The 25,882-nt window shown below is 31.4% G+C and overlaps 1 protein-coding gene and 2 non-coding genes across 3 annotated transcripts in view; 1 reads left to right on the top strand and 2 right to left on the bottom strand.

Moving 5' to 3' along the window:
* The window catches only part of LOC106121618 (G-protein coupled receptor moody), a 44,201-nt gene extending 33,474 nt beyond the window's left edge, over positions 1 to 10,727 (bottom strand). Inside the window, exon 1 of the mRNA XM_013317336.1 lies at positions 10,344 to 10,727. The gene's annotated coding sequence lies outside the window, so the exon portion shown is untranslated. The remainder of the gene's footprint in view (positions 1 to 10,343) is intronic.
* Positions 10,728 to 22,442: 11,715 nt separating this feature from the next.
* Positions 22,443 to 22,526, bottom strand: TRNAL-CAG (transfer RNA leucine (anticodon CAG)). Its single transcript has one exon. It is a non-coding gene; the product is annotated as a tRNA-Leu (tRNA).
* Positions 22,527 to 23,288: 762 nt separating this feature from the next.
* On the top strand, positions 23,289 to 23,372 carry TRNAL-CAG (transfer RNA leucine (anticodon CAG)). Its single transcript has one exon. It is a non-coding gene; the product is annotated as a tRNA-Leu (tRNA).
* Positions 23,373 to 25,882: the final 2,510 nt, after the last annotated feature.

Below are 25,882 nucleotides of genomic sequence, written 5' to 3'. Positions count from 1 at the left end.
TGAATGTATCTATTATTTTGAGGACTTTTGTTGTACCGATATAATTGATTACTTTTGATGTACCTATATATTTGCATATCTTGTCTGTGACGATCTATATGACGCTGACTGTACCAACGGCGGCGAACAGTAAGGCCACGAGACCAAACTAGCATATATGATGACAAACTTAAATTTGATGTTGGTTTTATCTACCTAATATCTGTCATCAACGTCGAACACTTTTAGTAAATTTTGAAAAATGGTTTGATGCAAAGTGTCAAATGAATGTAACAGAAGTAGTTTATTCCAAATTGTATCATAAGTATATAGCGATAGAGTTCAATTTTGTCAAATGTACCGATATTTTTGCGCACCTTGACTGCTTCGTTACTTATGACGCTGTGGCTGCTACGATATTTATGAGCATCTTGCATGTACTCATATATTTGACGCTGTGTATGTACCGATGTATTTGAGCAGGGTGAATGTATCTATTATTTTGAGGACTTTTGTTGTACCGATATAATTGATTACTTTTGATGTACCTATATATTTGCATATCTTGTCTGTTACGATCTATATGACGCTGACTGTACAGTCAGCTGCATAAATATATATACATATAAAGCTTCAGAGACACTGTGTTTATAAAATATGTATCCACGTTCATATGCTTCGAACAATTAGGACGTGCCTCATAATTGGAAGCATATGAACTTATGACGAATACGTGAAGCCGAATTTTAAAAAAAGGTGTTATACATGTTTCTAAAGTTTTGTAAACGAATACATATTTATGCAGCTGACTGTACATACGTATTATTAAATTACCGAGGATTTCACGTCAAAAATGTTTAAATTATATTCGCATCTTGCTCATTTACTTTAATAAGAACAGAGATTACAGCAGTAGGAACTGATGGTTACATGAATTTTATCCGTCGCATTTTTGTAAGATAATTGTTTTGAATATCGAGCATAAGCTTTTTTTAATTTCTTAACTTAAAGAATAATAAGTGATATTTAAAAGTATTTTTCTACTATTTTCTATTATTTAAATGTACTTCTTTGTTCCATTGCTTTTGGGGTATTCGGCTTTCAATAGATTCATTCTTCGTGCCATGACAATTCGAATATAAAAGTATTTTTTACGGTTTAAATTAAAAATATTTAATCTCTATGGATTGTTTTGAATAAAAAAGTGTCTAGTCTAATAGAAAACTATTAATATACGAGATACACTATGAGACCAGTTGATTAAAAAAAATGCTTTTTTTTTAAAAAAAAAAAGCTTCTAACATGGAAAAGTCAAGACTTGGGAGTTACCCATTTTAAAATCTTCTGATGAAATCTTACTAATATTATAGATACGAATGTTTGAATAGATGGATGAACATAGTCAGGAAGACCACATAGGCGACTTATTAAATCCACGCGGACGGAGTTGCGGGCAACAGCTAGTATTTTAAAAATGTGAAAATGAAGAAAATAAATCGTTATTTACCATTTGAAAAGTTTTACAATAAAAAATAAAAATAAAACTTATTGAGCAAATCAAAGCGAAAATATAATGGCGTCAACAAAAACAAGCAAGAGTTTCTTGCCTCACATCGTAATTTTCAGGCATGTACACTCCAGACTATTGTGCTCGTGTATTGTTTATTATGAGAACTACCAAACTTAAGACATTTCTTTATGCAAATCTCTTTTGTTTAAAAAGCTTTCAAAGTAAGGCAGTTCATATTTTATATCAAAACTTTTTAAATAACAATTGGTTTTTTATTCAAAATATATTTTATAGTTTAAAGTTTTTTAAGTAAAATTCAAACACTATACGAGTAAAAAGAAATTTAATTAATCAAATATACTCAGTCTCTACATCTCTTCCATACATCTCTACAGTACAATATTTATTGGTAATGTTTAAAATAAAGGTAAAAGAGCGATTTCCAAAAAAAAGGTCCTAAGCTCAACAATCTTTAAAATCACTAAAACATTTTAGGATACAGTATAGTGTTACAATTGTACGAACGTATGTACATACATTCCTAAATAAAATATTACCATTCTGCTTATATTTTTCACATAAGACAATTTACTTATAAATAAATCAAGTTATATAATGTTTTTGTTACTCTATAAAGTGTATCAAGTTTAATTTAATCCATTTTATAACAGTCATATCTAAATCTCAATTACTTTTGTTAATCCGAGCTATAGCCCGGCCTGCTTGTCCGAATAATCCTGGGATTTTAACTAAATAAATAAATCTATTAAAATGGCCTATACATTTTACTGTAAACATAATACATAAAAGTTTATAGCCTTGTAATATGTATTTGTGTACAGATTTCTACTTTTCGTAATTAAAATGAAATGCATATCATCTAGTTAAAGTTATTTGTCTTACTAATATTATAAATGCGCATGTTTGGATGGATGGATGTTTCTTAGAAGGTATCTCCAGAATGGCTGCATGGATCTCGCTGAAATTTGGGATATATGTAGCACATAGTCTGCAAGATAGGCTGCTATTTTTTTTTTAATTCCGCGCGGACGGAGTCGCGGGCGACCTTTAGTTTTTAGTTTTGCAAAATTAAATGACTGAGAACGTATTAGGTAAATAAATAAGAGATTTACAACCAAGGCCACTGAACACGACTACAAAGTACGTATACAACTTAATCTTTAATTAGCATATATTATACGTATAATAAAAAAATTATTGACTCTATTTTTATATAACAGATGTAGGTTTCTATGTTGTATATTAAACACATATATCTGTTGTATGTTTTGTCTTATTGCGTATTTTGTATGTTGTGTTTTGAGCATGCTAACTAAAACTTAAGATTGCTTAGTATTCGACATGCGTAACTGCACACATTAAAATGAAATGCCACAGAAAGATTCGAGATATAAAAGGGGTCGTAAAAAAATTTGATGATTATAAATGAAACGTATTCAATTGTGGTTTATTGCTGCGTATGGTATTTTCGTTTAAAACTTGATTTATGAATTACATAAACTAAAAGAAATATATAAAAAGTAGGTTTGTTACCTTGTAACTTGTAACTACACGTTAATTGTTTTAATCTTACGCATATATAGAAGTATTGAATATTCCAGAAACTACAAATATGTATGTTAGAATATGCGCCAGAAACTTCTGCGAAACGATATCCAATTAAAATGCAACGAACTATTTACTGCAGAACTAGTAGTCCAAACTAATTTGTACACTTATGAATAAGGCCTCTATTACGTAATATACATAAACAAATATAAATTATACTCCGTCCGCGCCAAATTAAAAAAAAACATTAGTAGCCTATGTTATATTCTATATGTGCGCCAAATTTCATCGAGATCCGTTCAGCCGTTCCTGAGATACCTTCAAACATCCATCTATCCATCCATCTAAACATTCGCATTTATAATATTAGTAAGGTAGTATATTATATACATCAATATGTATTTTAAAAGATATAAAGGGTGTTTAAAAATATTAAGAAGTAAATTAATTAAAAAGGATATTCCTCGCTTGCTTTTGCTATCAAAATACTGGTTGTTTAAAGGTACTCACACTATAGTCACAAGATTTTTTCGTAAACAATTAGATGTTTCTCACGTATACCTTTACGTGAGTTCTATTATCACCTTCAATAGCCTAAGCCTAGCCTGAATGAGGTTATGCTAGCCTAGGTATAGACCTATATCTACATATATTTTTGTTTGTTTAATAATGCATATAGCGATGGCTTCACGATGAACGCATTAAATCAGTGCGCAAGCTATTCGCTATCCGTTCGACAGTCACGTACGGAATCTTGATCGAGCAAATAGTAACCGTAGTATACCGATTTCAATACTATCCGATTTTTGAATTAAATAAATAAAAATGCCCAGGTACAAAGAATGCAATGACATCATAACAAAACATAGATCTACATTACTACTTGCCATACACTTTTAATGTTCACAAATTCTCATCATCATCATCATCATCATCATCATCCTCATCATCCTTTGCTTGCCCACTACTGGACATAGGTCACAAGGGTGGGTGATAATTTTGTATGATAAATATACGAGTACTAAAGCGGTATTTTTAGAAATTTCAAAATAATTCCGAGAAAACATCTACGACGCCTTCTTATATTTCAAAAGAACGCAGTGTACTACCAAAATAACGACTGGTTTTATAGGAATTCTTTTCTTTATGCGTCCTAATACGGATGTTGTTTGATTACCGGACATCACTGCTTTTTGTTTTTAATAAAATTCTTACTTCGACAACAGTTTTATAAGAATAATCAATTTAAAAAAGCCTTTTAACCTCTAACGAACATTCAAAACACAAAAAACTGATGTCACGTCTAGCAACACGCAAATGCAAGTTAAATAGGACTGAATACCCCAGCTCATACGTCCCCACTGAAGGGCTCGGAGCTTACCCTAAGTTAAGGGTGACTAGGCTATAGTCAACCGCGCTAGCCAAGTGTGGGTTGGTTGTCTTCACACAAATCTGTAAATTTATTCACAAATATGTGCAGGTTGCATCTCGATGCTTTCTTTCACAGTATACTTTAATATTACATATTTAATAAAGAAAATATTAGAAACTAGCTATGAACCGCGACTCCGTCCGCGTGGAAATAAAAAAACTTAACTAGTCAATGTTTTCTTTCAGAATATGTTCAACATCTACGTCAAATTAAATCAAAATCCGTTGAGGCGTCCGGAGATATGTACCTTCTAATAAACATCCATCCATATACATCGCATTTGGATCAGCATTATCCTCAGCATCCACAAGGGCATATTTAAGGGCAAGTTGCTGGTGGATGATCTTGGCCACTTGGTTGTGTCTATGCAAGTATGGACCGTCCGCAAGCCGAGAACAGGGACGACGACATGCCCGACAAATGTCAATCGTACCATATATTAGTACGATAAGATATGCCGTATTATGATTACATATGGCTTGTGAAGCGAAGCACTGCGTCGAAGTTTGCTTGATATTGAAAATTTTAATTTAATTTAAGTGAATCCGTAGACATCAAGTATACGTACCTAATCTTGGATAAATCTAACAGAATATTAAATTGTAGTCTCGGAGAACGATACGCTGTCTAATATTATACACGAACAGATGTCCACAAATCGGTTTCAACTTATGAGAGTTTTTGCAAGACGAATATTTTTTTTATTCTTTCACAAATATCATGAACCATAATCTTACTTCTTACCAATAATATAAATGCGAATGTTTGGATGTATATTTGTTAAAAGATATCTCCGGAACGACTGAATGAATCTCGCTGAAATTCGTCATAGACGTAAAATATAGTCTGGAAGAACACACAGGCTACTAATTAAGTTTTCTTTAAAACTCGGACGGAGTCGGGCGTAACAGTTAGTATATCATAATATCTCATTATATTTGAAACAAAAGATGGTCGATCAATCTCGATGCACACAGGCTTAGAAATTTGTGCCATTATTGAAAAATTCCACAAATGGATTCAGAAGCTTTTTTGCAACACCATGTATGTATTCGTGTATTAGGACAATTAGAGGTCGTTGACATTATCTACAAACTGATATATGAAAGCGAAGTATTTTGCAAATAAATATTTATTAAATCAAGAGTGAAAACTTTCAAAGTTACTTGCTTGGACTTTAGTCTGTCTCGTTAGTAGTTCTCAGTCGTTGCCTTTTCCAAATTCAAGTTTAACAAAACGTTCGCCATAAATTTAAAGTTGTAAAGTAATACGACACGGGAATATGGAATCGGGATCGCATACACACGGAGGTTAACGAATGTAAATTTAGTGAAAAGACGCTGATTATATTTAAAAGTTTACATTTGTCGGAGTATGAACCCCGATAAAGAATATTGCTGTCCAAAATTATATCGAAAATTTAAAATTCATTCACTATAAATAAATGGTTGTATCTTTTGATTGCGTTGGTTTAGAAGTTTTATTTTTTCACAGCACCTGAGTATTTGATATAAATTCCAACTTGATACCTTCACGCGTTTTTGAGAAAAAAGGTCTTGACTGACAGACGGACGACAAAGTGATCCTATAAGGGTTCCGTTTTTTACCTATGAGGTACGGAACCTTTAAAATACAATCAACAGTATTTTTTTAGATGGTAACATAAATTCCAGTATGTCTTTATTTTATCGCCATTGTTTTGTTGTATATTTTCATAATAAAACAATTTACTGTAATTAATAGTTCTTAATATTACGATATGGTCCGATACGAATGTCTATGGTCTAATGTCTTAATCCTCTTTAAAACGCAATCCTGTTTCCAGTTGTATTAACACAAACTAATATTTGAAATATAATTCCTTGAAATAATACAGCTGAGACCTAATTTGTCAGTAGTTTATGTCTGAAGTTGTGAAATTAATTCGATTGTGAGAACGCAATGTGTAACAAGGTGAACGAATCAGTAACGTAAATATAAAAAGGGCCGTTTATTTAATCTAAGACAGGCCCATTTAGATAAATTGGTATTTACTTAATATATGAATTTGTGTATTAAAACTGTCGTACTTTAGATCAGTTGAACTGGTAGAAACAAGTGACATACGAAACAGTTCTAATTGAGGTGGGCAATTAATTAAAGGGACACATATAATTAGCAGATTTACTATCTGCTTCGTTAAGATCTAGCTTTAGATTACCAGCCTAAGGTAAATTAATGAGGCGATCTTCATTAAAGAGCTGTAGTTGAATTCGTATTCATTCGATAAAATCCCCAAACGTCGATTTGCCGACTAGCGACAAGACACAGTAAACCGAGGAAACATAAATTGACTAAGCAAGAGAAGGACGTTAATATTGTGAAAAGTGTAATTAAAAAAAGTGATCTGAATTAAATGACACAATTGAAATATACACTTTTGCTTATATTATACATACATGTGTGCAGTAAAAGCTCATCTTAAAATGACTGAGTCCTGCACTTGATGCGCAATAAAATTATTTATTTTTAAACTTGATGAGTAAAAGTCGTCCTCTAGTTAATATCGAAGCGCAACATGTGTATTGTCGGTCTGTCCGTGTCTAATAATAATTGATCGCAAGGAGCGCGCACCGCGATCACATCCGCGACGTGATGTGCGCAGATGCCCTAACACTCTTTGAAGTGCCGAAAAATATGATGCTGACATTTGGACCAAATTAGAAGTTGTTATAAAGATGTTACACGTTTTTCATGCCTGTACTTTAAACATGATTGTAAATCCTATCCGTAAGTCCTGTTGGGTATAGCAAAATACCTCACGCCTGTTATTTAGGCAGAGATTACGATCTTTCATTTGACGCGATCCTGGGACAACTCTTATACATGCTACGCTCGCACAGAGGCTAAGATAAAAAAAAATAAGGTGTTAGAATATTTATCATAGCGCTCTTTGACACTATCCAGCTTATCATGTTATAAAAGTATCTTTAGTCAAAGCTCGCAGATTCCTTAACTTATCGATTACGTAGAAGTTCAAGTTCTTGGAAAAAGTAATATATTTTTCATACTATGACTATTTGCAGTCCTCCTTAGCTACTTTAATATGAATTCAGATTTTTAAATGAAATTCTCTGTGGAATTAAATTTTGATTCAAGTTGTAACTAAAGTTTTCTAAATAAAAAGTTAACAATACTTCAAAGCACGTGATTGTAATACGAAAATCTAACTGATATTATTAATGCTAATGTTTGGATGGATGTATGGATGTTTATGAGAAGTTATCTCCAAAACGGCTTCATGGATCCTGCTGAAATTTGCCTACATGTTAAACATAGTCTGGAAGAACACATATGCTACTATTTTTTTTTAATTGTGCCCGGAAAGAGTCGCGGGCCGTAGCTGGTATTCGAATAAAACTCTAGTGTTAACGCTAATAGGTTAAGTAACATAGATTATTCTACCGACCACATCAAATAACACTCCGGGGGTTAGTCTATAAAATCAGTTCAACAAGTTAACTCACTAAAGAGCAATTTGTTCTTCCCTCGGCGAAGTTTTAAATTCCAATTGTTCTTAGAAACACTTTTGTGTTTCAAGCTCGATTTACGTGATCAATAAAAGATGTAAAAATTCTGAGAACTTTTAAAAAGATCTTTCCATTTGCTCACCTATAGTATGGGAAACATTTAATACTAGCAATTTTGTATGCAAACTCAGATCTATGCGTTTACTTGGATATGTTTCACGGCAATAGTACGAATGCTTTGAACCGAAGACGACGTAGTAGAAGGTCTGTAGTCTTAATTAATGGGCTACCGGCGCTTAACTTTTTATTTATAACTAGCTTTCGCCCGCGACTCCATCCGCGTGGAAACTTAATTAGTTTGTGTTCTTCCAGATTATGTTTTACATCTACGCTAAATTTTAGCGAGATCCCTTCTGCCGTTCTGAAGATATATTCAAATAAAGGTCTATTCATCCATCCATCTATCTAAACATTCGCATTTATAATACGAGATAGAAGTAAGATTTAACGATATTGGCAGCTGTTAAAATCTAATAGTTGAAAAATATTGTAAATCATTTACTTCTAAAGTTTTAGTATCAGTGACCTACATAGAAAATAAATGAGATATGTTGAATTAATCCTATTAACAATACGTACATGTTAGACGCAGGTGTTTCGCGTCTTCATAGAATAATTACTAGACTAATCTATTTTGTCTATCAAGGTTACAATCTATCATGCTAATAGCATCATAGAAGTCTTCGTCATATTAGATGTAAAGATATAATAATTAGGTCACTCTCTATGAAATTCGGGGAATAGTTATTTTATGAGGATTTTTTAACAAAAAAAAATTAGCGTAATGTATTTGCCACTAAGGGACGACACTCTTTGAGTGTGGCAATGAATCTACCAGTACTAAAATCGATTAATTGTGAAACGTTCCGTGGTTTAAGCGTGAAAATTTTACGGATGACTAGAGTTATTATCAATTTAAAATTGTGGTCAAGAGCGAGCGCAAATCGTATTGAAGAAGGTAATATACTCAATCTTCATTAAGATTTATATGACGGTAATATGATGGTAATGTCTTAAAATCCTACTAATCGTTAGTGAGAAATTCTCTAAACTCTCAACTATTATTTATGGAAAATACACCGATAGTATTTCCATCAAATATATAATATAATAAACAAATTAAATAACATCACGAGACGTACATCTTACTTCTTACTAATATTGTTAATGCGAAAGCTGAGATGGATGGATGGATGTTTTTTTTTTGAAGGAACGGCTTAACGAATTTCATAAAATTTGACACACATGTAGAACATAGTCTGAAAAACACATAGGCTAGGTTATTACGTTTTTTTTTTAATTCCGTGCGGACGGAGTCGCGGTCAACAGCTACTATGTAGTATAAAATGCCTATGCATGAGTATAAAAACCCGCGAAAAGCATTTTACCTTTTATCAATAGCAAAAAAATGTTTCTAACATAAGAAATAATGAAAATTGCTAATCGTATAATATGCCTCTTCATTTCCTGACGCAGATAATTATGGAAGTGTCGTAACGTTTGCAATAACAATTATTACGAACGTTATATGGCCATGAAGATCGAATAATCATTGATCAATTATTTACTTATATACGTTTTCGTAACGTGATATTTATTTATGTAATTTGTTATATGATTTACGTAACATAATTAGTATTAGAATTGCTGAGTATTTAAATCGAGAATAATCTTTGAAGGTAAAGAACTGTAATTTGTAATGACAATTCAGTTTCATCATCATCATCAGCTCACTATACGTCCCCACCGAGGGGCTCGGAGTCTACCCTAAGTTAAGGGTGATTTGTCAATTCAGTTTAGTTTTTGTTTATTTTGTTCGCTTTCGGAGCAAGCAATAAACTTTGTTAGCGAATAATTTCGAGGAAAATAATAGATAGAATTTTGAGATCTTTGTCTATCTTAATTTCATGATGACTTCTTAAATATTTAAGACTAGAAATTCAAACACACCTTATTGTGACTAATGAAATATTGCATGGAGTTAAGACTGTTTGTTTTGCTTAAACATTAAAAGTAAATAGATTTAAAATATTTTTTTCAACATTACAAACCTAAAATATCTGGGAGATTACCGCTATGCTTTCGCAACAAAACTAAACTACAAAAATAAAAAAAAATAAACAAGATAAAATCAGGTTATACATATTTTCTTACTACATAACGATACTATAAGAGGAATATAAAAATATAAATCATTGTTTCAAGACTTATAAAAAGCTTGAAAGAAAAAAAAATTGTAGTAAATTAAAATGTAACATTACTAATGAACATGCAACAAAATTACCGTTTCGCTGAATATTAACTTGTGAGCTATTTCGATGCGTACGTTCCGTATTCGTGCACAACTTCCGGCCGCTGCCCGCAGGGTGCCGCCAGTCAAAACAAACTCACTCCTTACCTACGTTTCAAAATCCAATTGTTTTTCAAACACTGCTTGTTAACAAACGGAAGAATTACGTTCTCATATGTTTCAACACTGTTTATAAACCATGTCAAAGTTAGGGAATGTTATTTCAAAATTTAAATGAAATCTTAATAATCAGAAATCAAATAAAGTCACTTTCAATTAATTGCTTAAAAACATCACATATTTTTGTAATATTCTTAAAACATTACGATGTTAAGTTTCGAATCGATGTTATTTACGCGATGCCGCGCAAATCAGAAAGCGGGGTATCGTACACGACCATCCTCGACGGCGAGTTATCGCCGACTGATGCGATCCCTTCAGATTCAGTGCGGTACTGAAAATTACGAGTAGCCCCCAGCCTCCCGGCTATGTGAGACGCTGCCTCCGCGAGGTCACTAAACTTGCGGCCAGTCGAGGCTTCATGATGATTATCACAGTGTTACAATTAAAGTGACGCTGTAATTATTCTTTATCATCTTGCAGTGATAAATCTTTGTCGCAGTAAATACGAATCGAGAGTTATTCGTCTTTTAACCTAATTGTTTTTTTTTCAGATGATGTACGCTAGCGTGGTCAGTAGGTAAGTTTAGCTTTTTCTGTTAAAGTTCCTGGATTGTTAGAGAAAATTAACATTTAAACTTTAATATTTATCCACTATAACATTGAATCAGTTTATGTACAAATACGGAAATAAAAAAGGGTCCTGACAGACAGACGGACGGACAACAAAGTGATCCTATAAAGGTTACGTTTTTTCCTATGAGGTACAGAACCCTAAAAAGTACCTGGTAAAAACCGCCTTGATGTTGATATCACGAAATGTCAACAACATTTTGTGTATTATATATCATTTTAAATTATATTTCCAAAAAATTAACAACATTATTGTTCTTTGAGGTAGACATCTGACATCTCGAATTTCACTCCCCATATTCCCTTTAGGATTATTACTGTCAAAATGCTTAACATTTTGATATTCGAAAATTGAATATGAATTCTTACTTCCCCGGGGAATTATCGGACGGTTGAATTTTCAAGGTTATTTCGTGTATTAGGCATTTTTTAAATAAGTGAAAATGAATTAAACTTTACCCTTTTTATGCCAATTTGTGTTGAAAAATGTAATATTATAGGATAAAAAATTCGTATGTATCAATTAATTCCTTGTAGTAAACACGGGTAGAGAGATATGCAATCGTTAATGTCAACCACGAGGTCAGCAATCATCCCGCGAGATAAAAACCATACCAAATATAACAATGTTAATCCCACGGACAAATATCACGACATACTTTTACTTTAAATTTTAATCCCCCTGTGTTCTTGTGTTCATTTTCTAATGCTATTGTAAATATGCGTTCTAAAGATAACTCTCGTGTATGTTTCCATTATTTTTAAACTACATTCCTTTTTAATTATGTGTTTCCATTGCTAAGACACTTGTATTAAAACATATCGTCGTCCATAACATTCTCTTTGAAAAAACATAGGAATAACAAACAATTTTTATTACTGCAAATGAATATTCTCTTGGTAAGTATCCATAGGTGTAGTATCTGCTGTTAAGATCCAAATCTAAGATTACATTTTCGAATTTTTTAAATAACTACGATAAACAAAGCATTAAATTAGCGCGTTAAGCTTTTAAAATTTTTCAAGCAAAAAATACTGGTGAACATGGACAAGAGAGAACTGGATAAGCAAGCTAGAGGACCAACACCTGTACCTCTTCAAGCCAGAAAATCGGGTCAGAGAGTAACCTCTATAAGCGAGAAAACATCAAGTCCCTTGAACTCTATATTATCTAGGTTCGGCTGTTTAAAAAATACAAGCTATAAAAAGAAAATAAAAAATACTTTTAGTGTGCAATTATTATTTGGACAAATTGCGACGGAACGAAAAATTCATGTTAGTATCATGCATGCAAACAGCCTTGCCCTCAATTTTAATCTGGACGTGGAAGTTTATATTAAAATATTTTAAATTTTATATTTTTTCGTAGAAATTGCTATTGTTTAGAATAATGCGTTTGTTTCGTCTATAATTAAATAGCTATCGCCCGCGAATTAAAGGGAAACTTAATTAGTAGCCTATATGTTCTTCCAGACTCCAATCTATATCTATGACAAATTTGATCGAGATCCATGCAGCCGTACTGGAGATACCCACAAAGAAATATCCATCCATCTAAAATGTTAGTAATATAATTATAAAGTTGAGATGAGGACTTAAATTGACTTACGTATAAAATCATATATGACACCACATTGCAGTCAAATATATATATTTTATACAAAATGTAGAAATAATTATTTAAGTTCGTAAGTTTCACGTTATAAATTGAATTGGCTGCTAGTAAATTGATTTGCAATACAAAGAACAACATCTTGCACATGTAACTGTTGCCATTTCCTCTCCGTAGAAATTTCGAGTTCCGTCGACGTGTCTCGCTTGCTAAACACTCCGGGGTACGCTCGCATTTATATTCGCGATACACGCTCCGTTTGATGGTGCCCTTTTATGTGACCAGTCGGGACCAGCTAAGAATTTGCAATAAACGAAACCACTAATCGCTTTCGCATACTTATTTATTCACGTTTATACAATTTGTCTATTTGATTGTCGGTCGGACGTTGCTTTTTCTGGTGACTTGAATTGACATTTCGCATTATATTAGGGTTATTGCACTTTTAATATAGTATTGTCTACTTGTAATCGAAAATTGTGTTCTAACTAGCTGTCGCCCACGACTCCGTCCACGCGGAATTTAAAAAAAAAATAGTAAACTATGTGTTCTTTCAGACTAAGATCTACATATGTGCTAAATTTCATTAAGAACCGTTCAGCCGTTCTGTAGATACCTTCAAACAAACATCCATCCATCCATCTAATCATTCGCATTTATAATATTACTCATATTACTGGTCAAATCCCAGTAATGTTATATTTAAGCTGGTTAAGTGAATTATGTAAAGCTTTTAAAAAGAACTTTCCTTTAATATGTTCAAAGCTATTTAACTACTTTTTAAAATTAACACAAAAATTGACATTAGTCATTGTATATTTTATGATACATTTAAAAGCTTACATTTCTATTTGAACATTAAATTTAACTTGTTGAGAAGCATTACAATTAAATAAATAAATAATTCGATACACCAAGATGACTGACGAACATTTAAAAAGCATTCTGAAACACCCATAGGATTTTATTAATATCGAGTAAAAATAAGGCACAATTATACAAAAGATTTCCAAACAATCAAACGTACTCGTATTGTTTTTTCATAAAGTTCACCTGAAAATCTTTCCCGAAATCTGTAAACATCAAAGCTTCTTTTAACATAACGCGTAAAGCCCGATAAATAATTGAGGTCGAGTGATTTCATTTCAAACATTTCTCTAATTTATGATTGCGTAGTAAAACGAAGTCGACATTAAAATATCGATAAATTATAATAACACTTTAAAGGCACGGATTTAGTCTTTGTTTAAAGTTATGACAGCTGGTCCGTCTCGACGCGTATTGAGACGAACGTCTTTTCAAAAGTAATAGCACTGATGTATAATATATTCACTTAACTCTGTTTTAAAGTAAATGATAACAATGAATAATATAGTAAGCTTTTGAAATAATAATGTAAATAGACTTTTATCGTATCGCGTTCGTTCATTTCTTCTCTGATTCTTCGTCGTTTCAGTCTTTTCAGACTGGTCGTGGTCATCAAGGATCAGTGACCCACTTCACGAGGTACCGCCACTCCATCCTAGTCGCTGTCTTTTTGGTACATTGGAGTATGGGGACATTTACACCCGCTCTGTTTTGGTCGGTCCATCTTATGGGCGATCTTCCCCATGGTCCCTGCACCAATAAGCGCACGATGTACTCGCCATTACGTCTACAGACGTGACCGTTCGTTCATTTAGACAAGCTTTAATAAATAGGTATAAAAAATAGTTCAATAGTTAAAAGGTAACTTTTACATCAAGTAACCTTTTCGATTTAATCACTTTAACTCAAAATCTTATCATAAAGATAATACTAATTTAAGACTAAACGATAGGTTAATGTAATTTCCTTCTTTATTGAACGTGTTCGTGGATAAAGCTGTACTTATTGGTTAAAATGTAAAACATGATTTTTAAAAGGGTGTTTGCAGTAATAACTAGAGTAAGATTTAACTTAGACCTACATTGAGTTCATCCTCTTCTTATTAAAAAAAATTGGACATTCAGTACGGCTTTCCTAGAATACCACAAATAAATCAAAGTGATGAATAGAAGTCTTAAAACCAAAAGATGGCGTCAGCGTATATTGTAATAGACGTTTTCGTATTTCTGATACGAGTACCTTACAAATCACAAGATTTATCTAACTTAGAATAGATTTATGGCTTTCCTGTTTTCAAGAAGGTTCGTATTATTTGGAGTTAGGAAAAAAAATATAGCGCTTTGATCGAATTGTCGAATGAATAATTTAATTGCTTCTAATTTTTGTTCTAATATATTTTTAAAAGCAGGAACTAAATAATTGACAGTTTAATTTTGACTAGCTGTCACCCGCGACTCCGTCAGCAGGGAATTAAAAAAATCTAAAAGTAGCCTATGTGTTCTACCATACTATGTTCTATATCTATGCCGAATTTCATCAAAATGTGTTGAGCTGTCCGAGAGGTACCTTCAAACATCCATCCATCCATTTAAACGTTCGCATTTATAATATTTATAAGATTGTCACTTTACACCAAATACCAATGACTTGTAGAAACCCTTTAAATTACATCAAAGTGTTCTTAATACTAGAATTGTTATTTTATTAACCAAACGAACAAAAATAAAAGAATAAAAAAGGTTCGTCACATCAAAAGAATATAATGTAATCAAACGGAAAATTCACAAACGTCCCAAAAAATGAACAATGTTCATGAGTGTTAACGTAGCAGGGTAAAGGTTAACGTCTTGTAACTGGATAGAAATGTTGATTTTAACACTTGTTGACTTTACATTGAATCTTATTTCATCAGTTGCTACAAAGGACTGAATAAAATACACTTCCGAATAAAGAGTAGAATATGAAATTTTTATTTGAACATCTCATTTAGAGTTTTTTGATGTCTCATATTTTTATAGAAATATTATAAAATTTAATAAATATCGTTGGATTTTTCCACGGTTTGCCGCTTTGCCGTGCCTTTCAAAATACATAGACAAATAAAATCTGCAATAACATTATTTTCGCATCGTTTAAGCACTTTTGATATTAATCGAAAACAAACGGACAAATATTTTTTTTGTCACTTTTATAGTTTTTATAGAGCATATATATTAAATAAATTTACTACTTAGGTTAAATTATTTAACTTATTAGGGGTATTTCGAACTAGAGAATTTTAGTTAATTTTTTATCGATTTAATTTAAGAAACAGTTGACTATCGCTGGGAATAATTTTAAGTTCGAGTTAAAAATGTGTAAAGTTTGATCGTTGCCCTCAAAACTTCCCCCGCACAGTTGTCGTAAACAGTTGAAGTTTACACGTTAATAATAGCATGTGTCATGCACATGATTGACTCTCTATGGATTTATGACGATAACTAGCTGTCGCCCGCGACTCCGTCCGCGCGGAATTAAAAACAAACTTAATAAGTAAGTATATTTATTCTTACAGACTTGGTTCTACATCTGCCAAATTTCAAGGTCCATGCAGCCGTCCCGATGATACCTTCAAACAAACATCTATCCATCCATCCGTCCATACATCTATCTAAACATTCGCATTTATTATATTAGTAAGATTTAAAAATATCACGACGAATATAATCAACATACTTCCTTTCTCAGATTCTTAGCCATAAATTAAAATTAAATCTGAAAATTTATTTCAAATATATTTATTCTTTTTTTATTTTTTTTAATTTATTCAGATTGCGATTGAAACAGCATAAAATATTAAAATAGTAATTTTAAATACAATTACATACAATATTCAGTAAAAGAACTTTAAAATGCATTTTAAACTTTTCTATCTTATAGATATATTGATATCGGTGTTTTTGTTATGAAATGTTTAATAACCTTTACTATTACAGTGTCAATAGAACACAGGGCGTAGAATAAAAAGCTTTATTATCGAAAATAAAAAATTAACGATTGTTTTAGCAAAACTCTTTGCAATTTATATTGTAACACTACTTAAGAATACTGATTAATGACGTAAGGGAGATGGGAATCAATAGAGGCCGCTGACAAATGAGGTGATTACGAAAAGGACGCTAACGGCCCATGGGGTTAATACATTTATTGCCAAAGGTTATTCCTTTCTCGCACCTTTATTTTTATTCTCATCTAACTGTATACCGCGACTCCGTCCGCTCGGAATTAAAAAAACATAATAAGTAGCCTATGTGTTCTTCTAGGCTGTGTTCTACGTCTGAGCCGATCCTGAGATACCTATATTTTTAGAAAATAAATAGCAAAGCACAAAAGAAAGAACATAAGGGCAGCTATACACGAAGAGTTTTATACAGTTGATAGTAGCAGATTTTAGTAGCCGGCAAACTGGTAAACACTAAGGCGGTAATTCAACAAAACTTTAAGTTCCCAAGGGAACCGTTGAACGTAAGTACTCTCAAGAAGGTTTCCTCTAATCGCTCTCTAACCTCTAACTTGAAAAACTCTAAGAAGTAAGAAACAAAACTTCATACACAGCTAGAAAGAGCCAAGGCTAATAATAAAATGAAACTTCTTTTTAAAGTCTTTTAAATAAAATCAAAGCGTATGTTAGAAGTTATGTTTATCAAGTGAACAGTTTATTGAAACACATTCGAAAGGTGAAAAGGTGGAAACGGAAAGTTTTAGTTGTTGAAGTAAAGCTTTCATACGTTTCTTGAAACGGGTTTCTTATTTCAATACTTATAAAGAAAATATTTTGTAACTTACTCTTTTCATAAATAATAATTGCGAGGAGAAAATAAATTTTACAACCATAATAACTCTTTAATATTAAACTTGTGTCTTAACTTACGTAAACTTTATAAAAAGCCTTTGAGCTAAAATTTTTAGGGTACAAAAAGAGTAAAAAATAATTATGAACCTAATTGTGTAATGTGTAATTGGAAGAGCATTATTTCGAATTGATTAAAACAATATCGCTCTATCTTCGACTGTCAAGATTTCTACAAAATAAATATGTCCTTAAATATATCAATTTGATGTCCAGATAATTGAATTCCGATTTAATTAACACAAGGCTGCGGTTGGTCCTATTTGTAATGTTAGATTTTGTCCTCTTATACATATTCATAGTAATTTCGTGTTGTCATAACCAGACTCAAACTCTCCCTCTATTTACATAACATCCAGTATGCTTAATTCTAAATGTTTTTTAATTTGTCTCTTTGATTTCAAAAAGTAAATAACTAAGAGATATGTAAAGTTTATGCATGTTAATATAAATAATTCAATTAATACCCATAGGTTTAATTATGTTATTTTATTTTTTTAATTAATAAAGATTTTAATATTGCTAGAGCATGTTTTTTCGCACGAATAGCGATTAAATTTCCCGATTTTACTTAACAAATTCTAGTTCATTTTTGAGTTTTTTATTTATTTAGTACATCTTATCAAGAAATATAGGCAGATAGCAAACAAGAAAAAAGAATAATTACGGTTCCAGAGAATCCTGATTAAAACTTTTTAACTTTCCGAGTCTTCTAATGAACTTCATATTTTATAATAAACAAAGCTTATAATTTTTGTTGTGTAAAATTAACTACTGTTAGATTGCTTTATTATCTACTAGCTATTAGTCCGTGAATTCGTAAGCGCGTAATTAAAAAAAAGTAATAAATATAGTACCTGGGAAAAGTGTAGTTTCCCGAAAGTGAAAGGATTTTTCAAATCGGTTCAGTACTTTCGGAGTTAATTCAATGTAAAGAAATAAGAGGACACTCTTTATAATTTTTCTATAGATTAAAAAAGTACTATAGTAATGTGTAAAAATAATAAAATATATAGAGAAAAGAAAGGTAAATAAAGTGCCTAAAACCTCAAATAACAACTTACATAAAAACAAAGATAATGTGACATTAAGGATGACATTTTAACATTTTGACCGTAACATATTTGACATACTGTGACATATTGGGTAATTGAGTGATGAGATTTTACAAATATACAAAAACCGAAAGGTTATTTTTATTTTATATGTACTTTTAATATATCTAATCTACCGATGATGTCGGTCGCAATTTTACTGTCATGGAAAATTTCGTAAAGATTGTCTTTGAGTTTACCAAACTTACTTTAAATATTGTTAATGGTGCTATACGTGGTGTGTTTCAAGCTGCATATGAGATTGTTTCCAAGGCTGTCTTCCTATCTATCGTTGGATTTGTCTTAACATATTTGTCCTTATGGTATGATTCATGTTATTTTATACGTAGCAAAAATGCTTACTAGTATCGCTAAAAAACGACGAAACAACCGCCCAAGGATATACAATAAAAGGTTGAAGATTCGCTGCCTACTGTTAATAGTAGGGAAATATACTTCTTCGTATTCTTCATTATGTCGTGCTTGTCTTGATATGCTTTAACATCTGTGTCGACCAGCTGCCTCCACACAGTCGTGTCTAAATATAATATAGAGATACCAATTTACAAAACCAGGATATTTCCCTGTTAAATTTATTGCATCATTTATTTTCAACTAAAGAGGAAGGAGAAGAGTACTAGAAATCAAACGAAACAGTGTAATACTTTAATTTCACGCCTGTTTTCTCGTCGTTAGCCTTCGTGATGCACTAATCATGGTGCTTTAAGTTGGCATATTATGCAACAATTAATGCTGCTCGGGAATTAATATTAACGATATTTCATAATTCTAAAATAAACATGGAATAACTTAGGAATTAGATTGTATTATAGGGCTTGTAGATTAATAAAGCTGATGATAATTTACGGTTAGCTACGAACTCAAAACTCCGGATTTAATCTCGACCCCAAAGTTTTTGTTTACGTTTCACAAGTTACTTCATTTGGTACACAATCAACGGCCAAACTTTGCCAATTTCTAAACACACTGATTTACAAAAAAGAAGTTTTACTACAAATTTTCACAAATCGTAAATATGTGGAATCAATAACTCTTTAGGAGTTTTCTAAAAAAATTTACGCTTACAGCAGTTCGTTTTTTGCGAAAAATATATCACAGACTATCTGTCGTCCGCGACTTCTTCCGCGCGTAATTATAAAAAAACAATTATTAGCCTATGTGTTCTTCCAGACTGTGTTTTACATCTATGCCAAATTTCAGCGAAATCCATTCAACTGTTTATATGGGAAAAAGAAAGGGACTATTTGTAGGGTTTTCTCGGCAATTATTCGAATTTTTCTCACTTTTTGGACCTTTCCTAGACCTCCACGAACATTTAAAGACCAAGGTGACATAAATCCGTTTAACCGTTCTTGAGTTTTAGCGAGACTAAAGAACAGCAATTGATATTTATATATAGATTTAAAAAAAAACGTTCGCAAAGGAATAAAAAACATACTAAAACAAAAGAAAAAACATTCCAAAACCAAAAAAAACATTCTGAAACAAAATGCACTAAAAAGTAACAAAATAATGTAATCAACAACACCCTCGAAAGAAATAAATTTCTTTTCCGTCTTGAAATATACTTTATAACTATTGTTATTTCGGAGTCTGTGTCGGTCTGATGTCTTAGACCTATTTACGCTTAAGGTAGAACTAGGTGCACATTTTTTTAAATCGGAGCACCAGGAGTGGAGTTACGCGGTAATACACATAAAAAAACATACACACTAATTGATAAAAAAATTGACATTAAAGAAGTTTTTATTTATTTTATTTTTTAATAAAAGACATCAATCTGTGTAATTATCAAAGTTAATGCACATTATAATGAAGCTTTTGAGTTTCAGTTTACCGTGGATATATTTTAAATAATCTCATTAAAACTTGCAGGTACACAAGAGAGGCCAATAGCTCTACAGTGTACACAGTAGAAAATATTGTTGTAACAGGAATATGTGCATTTATTATGTTCGCTGCTTATAAAAAGATATTTTAATTATTTACAAAACAAACATTATTATGGTGTACTTGTTCCGAGGTCTTAGGAAATGAATGTGACATCGTGAGTTGTATAATGGTATTTTTTTTAAATATTTTATTATATTAAACATTTGTAAGTTTAGTTTAGTTGTAATAAAATGATGAATTTAACAATGTACTTGCCTTTTGTGATTTTACTTTGAAGTACAAAGGATATCGGAAAATGAAACCTTTATCGACTTTAGTAAACATGTTTCTGTGTACAAAAACATCAAAACATTTGATGTTCATACAAAGTTTCATTCGTTTGGTTTCCTTATACGTTCACTGAAAATTATTTCTCTTACTAATAAATTAATTTCATATAACATGTAAACTTAGTTAATTTTAGTAATAAGTTGTTTTGGTAATTAAGTAAGTTATTAATATTTATTGTCCTAATCTTATTTTATTGAGGATTGCTTATAATAAACAAACCTTTGTAGTTAACTTAACGAAGCACATCTTTAATTAAGTTTAAACATAGCTTTAACGTCTTTTTGTATTATTAAGTTGTTTAGATCAGTTGATTAGTGGGCAGATTAAAGATTGCGCCGAAAGAGGTTATGCCTACAATATTTTCGACGTTTCATCTCTATGATATGCCTTGCTCTAAAACCAGATTTATTTTACCACAGTATAACAAATTTAGCTGCTTGTTTACTCGATTTTGAAAACACCCCATATCGTACCTGGACAGAAACACTGATGCCGGAAAGTCCTTGTAGTCTTTTGCTCTAACGGTTTAAGTAAATAGTAGTATAAATTTTAAATTGAGAAGTGTAAGGGAAATATTGTATTAAAGCGCCTACCCTTTGTACAATCTTAGTAATATTATAAATATGAATATTTAAATGTATGGATGTTATAACATAATTCTAGAACGGCTACATGGATCAGGATGAAATTTGACACAAAGACAGGTTAAGACCTGTAATAGCGCACAGGATACTAGACAAATGTTTTTTTTTTATTTCATTTAATGCTGACGATTGCCAGTTTTTATATTAAAACTTTTTCTATTTATTTTTTAATTCACATAAAAGCTAATTTCCGCATAACTGCAACCAATCATCTAACACAATTTCAGTAAATTCACAGCTCGCTAAAGCAATTCCTAGAAATGTATTAAGATATAATTTTTAATTGATTCAGGAAATAATTATTTCTTTTCATAGAGAAATAAATTATTTATTCATTTGACAGCTGCAAAAATAGCTCTTAACTGAAAAAAACTTTTGTGTTCCGAATTAAATTAAACATTTGAAGCTTTTGAATTTTAAGGAATTATGATTTTAATAACTTGTTACGAGCTATCTAGTTTTTAAATTTTGTAAAAGTAGGCTACGTAAGTATGTTTAAATCAATTATGGTCCAAATAAATAATAGCTTGAAATTTCGTTCATCAATTACGGATGTTACACAGTAATTAAGAAAGTTTATACCATAAATTTGTAACATCGATAAAGAATGGGCTTCCGACCACAAATCCAATTCATTTTTTTTATAAAATCCCTTTATCCCGACTTAATGATAGAAGGGCTTACGAGAGTTTTAGATAACAAAAACAGATAAAATAAAAATTAAGGCTCTAATAAAAAACAATCTATTTTAAATGAGAAAATTCATTTGTTATTCTTTTGTTTGATTTCGAATTTGAAATTGTTTTCAGCAGAAATGAATAAACGGGTACCAAATATTAGAAACGAATTTTCCTTTTAGATATATAGGATATTTATGTATGTATATGTTGTGAAGTATTTTATATAATGAACAGGACGTAGGATAAAATATTGATTGTCACGTCCCTAAAATGAAAGGTAAACTTTTGTCATCAATTAGACAAAAAATATTGTCAGAAGTGGGATTCGAACCCACGCCCACAGAAGTGGACTGCGACCTGAACGCAGCGCCTTAGACCGCTCGGCCATCCTGACATATCATACTAGGACCTTTTTTACATTTACAATCTAAAAAGCCCTGACACTTTCTTCGTTTCCTTTCTCTACTTTTATTCCCTATTATTCTCTTCGTGAAGGTTACATCTGCACTTGTGTCTATGAATTACATTACAAGAAAAGTTGATTAAAATTTCATTATTAGTTTAGTGATCCCATGATGTAGACTTAGTATGAGAAATCTATACTAAAGTTCTCTCACAGTTATTAAGTATTGAATGCGACAGAAAGAAATAGACGAGTCATTTGACATATCCACTGATCGACGAAATTATTGTGGTTATTTATGTGTGTTTTGATAAATTATTCTGTTGTATGTAAAATTTACGAGTATGCAAATGTAGAGTGGAACTCTGACTTGTACCCTTCTATCGAACATTTCAATCTATCAAGACTTACACAAAAGCCCGCGTCGGTTGAATGTACGGATGGAATTTCAGTAAATCAATCAATTCCTTAAAAGAAAATTTGTTCACTGAAATGTGTCGACACAGATTAAACTTTTAATTGCTTCACGAAATACAACGACTAATTAATTCTAACAATATAAAGCATTGAATTAAATAGAATACACGACAGTTAAGTTTTCAAAACAATTAACTACCCCAATTGAAAATACAAGAAAATACAAGAAAATTATACTTGCTTTGGTTCATTTCAACTACATTTTGAAATGTCAATTTAAGATAATTTATTAAAATTAATTACTATCTAATTTAGTATTTGTCTGTACAGAGATAAGTCAGGATGGCCGAGCGGTCTAAGGCGCTGCGTTCAGGTCGCAGTCCACTTCTGTGGGCGTGGGTTCGAATCCCACTTCTGACAAAATTCATCTTTTGACATTTTTACATTACGATGAAACTTACTTTGATATGAAGAAGTTCTCTTTATCCTCTCCTATACTTTATAATATTTCGTAAGCTTTAAATACTAGTTTAGTACGTAGTTTAGTTTCAGTACTTTAAACTTTTCGATATCGCGAACGAATACTTATTCGTCGTACGCGTATCGTGATTAAAAACTTCGAATTCGATTAAAAGTTTTGATCAGAAGATTTGCCTGAATTTTTTTTCGACTCTGTAATTGATTAACAAAAGTTTTATTAGTATTAAACAAATTGGATTTAGCACGGATGTGGAATTTCCAACTGATCGAAATATTTAGTTTGAAATTAGATGCTGTCTAAAACAAACTTAATTTTCCTTTAGAAATGAAATCAGTTGGGTGTTGCTTTGACAGATTGTACGAGTTTCACCTTGTAAATGAGAACAAAGCTTGACTTGGGATCTGTTTCTTTAATAAACAATTTGCTGCTAAGTATAAATCATTCTAATATCATTATACGATTAGGAAGGAAATTTTACACAATGGTTCATGAAATAATTTAAATTTTATATAATATAAGGTTTTTTAGCCTTAGCGATTGTACAAAAATATTTTTTTTCATATATATAAAAATCATGTCCCGACGCATCAATTGGGTTCTTTATTAGATCGCTATCTATTGTAAGTTTCATATTCAGGCTATAATAAAAATATGCTTTTGCATCTGTTTAGTCAGTGGAAGCCTACGGTTTTCTTCACAATAACTTCGAAAAAGTAATCGTTGAATAATATATGTTTCGTTCGTCCATAGACTTTATTCTTATAAAGCTTTTAAAAAGCTCTTCATCATAAAATATTAACGAGAACTCTACGACTGATGAAGTTGTTTATATCAAATACTTCATGCAAAGCATACTTTTTATGCGGATTTCACGTTTAAAAGCAATATTCAAAAGAGCATTTTCTGCAAACTTATTATTGTCTTGAGGTTTATTGCGCGTTCAAAATATACGAAAGTTATTACAAGATGCTGTCGACCGCAATAATAAACCTGCAGATATTTTATCTATCATTTATTATGCTGTAGTCGTTATGCAGTACAATTATACGCGTACTATGATTTATCTTACTAATATTATAAATGCGAAAGTTTAAATGAATGTATGGATGGATGTTTGTAAGAAGATATCTCCAGAACAACTGAATGGGTTTCCCTGAAATTTGGCAGTGTTGTAGAACATAGTCTGAATACATGTTTTTTTATCTTTCCATGCGGACGGAGTCGTAAGCGTCAGCTATTTTATAATTTAAATTATTATGTTAAGAAAACTAAGAAAGTAATTTTCGAAGATGGACCGATGACCTGGTCAAGGTTGCGGGAGCGTCCTGGTTGCAGGTAGCACAGGACCGGTCATCGGGACGATCTTTGGGGGAGGCCTAGGCCCAGCAGTGGGTGACTTACGGCTGAGAAATAAAGAAGAAGAAAGAAGAAAGTAATTTTCAAATGTAAAAACAAATACTTATTTTAAAATTGCAATCTATATTATAATAATATTATGTGATTTGGGATAAAACCAATAAATAATTAACAATATCTTCATTTGTAAAATTTAATTTATTGTAGAAATTAAACAAAAATTGTTTCATCTAAATAATCAGACGGACTTACAAGATATAAACTAACAATGAAACTGATGAATATTTTCAATCTTATACAAACAAAAAAAGGAAAGTCGATACAAATTTATCTTGTCCCAAGATGGATTTAAATTTAGAGTTAGAATTATAACTCGAGAATTGACTGCGATGCTTCTCTATACAATCTTTTCTTTCCGTTTGACAGTCGCGGAATTACTGTGATTACATTGCACAGACGTTTTGCTTTGCGGCTCATTTGTTTATATTCTTTCTTTCCTACTAATATTATACATGTGAATGTTTAGATGCATGGATAGATGTTTGTTTAAGGTGCCTCCGGAACGACTCATCATAGTCTGGAAGAACACAGGCTACTTTTTTTTTTTTATTCCACGTGGACTGTGTTGCGGTGACAACTTTTAAATAAAATAGGATGTTAGATTACTTTAGTTTGGTAGTGAAAATTCGGAAAAATGAATTGCTTTACGATGCTTAAAGCTACGAATTTAGCATTCGTTTTTTTTATTTAAGTTTACGTTAATTATTTAATATATTTTTGTTAAATGGTCAATAAAATATGCTAATTTTTTGTCTCAAAATACCAAAGATTTTTTTATAAATCATTATAAAAGAGCATTTATTTTAGAATGTGTTTAATGAACATATTATTTGTTGATACTTTCAACAATTTCGACGCATATTATCTGCGCTTCAAAACCGCAATATTTCTCATTTCCGTTATTAAGGTCGTCAGAAGGGTTCTTCGTAACGACGTTCTTAATTACAAGTTAGCTTTATATTAATTTATAGTATGTTTAATGCAAATTTTTGGAAGTGACTATATTAAAAATTGAAGTTAGATACGTTTGCTT

Source organism: Papilio xuthus, unplaced genomic scaffold, assembly GCF_000836235.2.
Source record: "Papilio xuthus unplaced genomic scaffold, Pxut_1.1 DF826938.1, whole genome shotgun sequence".
Lineage (NCBI taxonomy): Eukaryota > Metazoa > Arthropoda > Insecta > Lepidoptera > Papilionidae > Papilio > Papilio xuthus.
The sequence above is the reverse complement of the archived record's forward strand: the minus strand, read 5'-3'. Positions and strand labels throughout refer to the sequence as shown.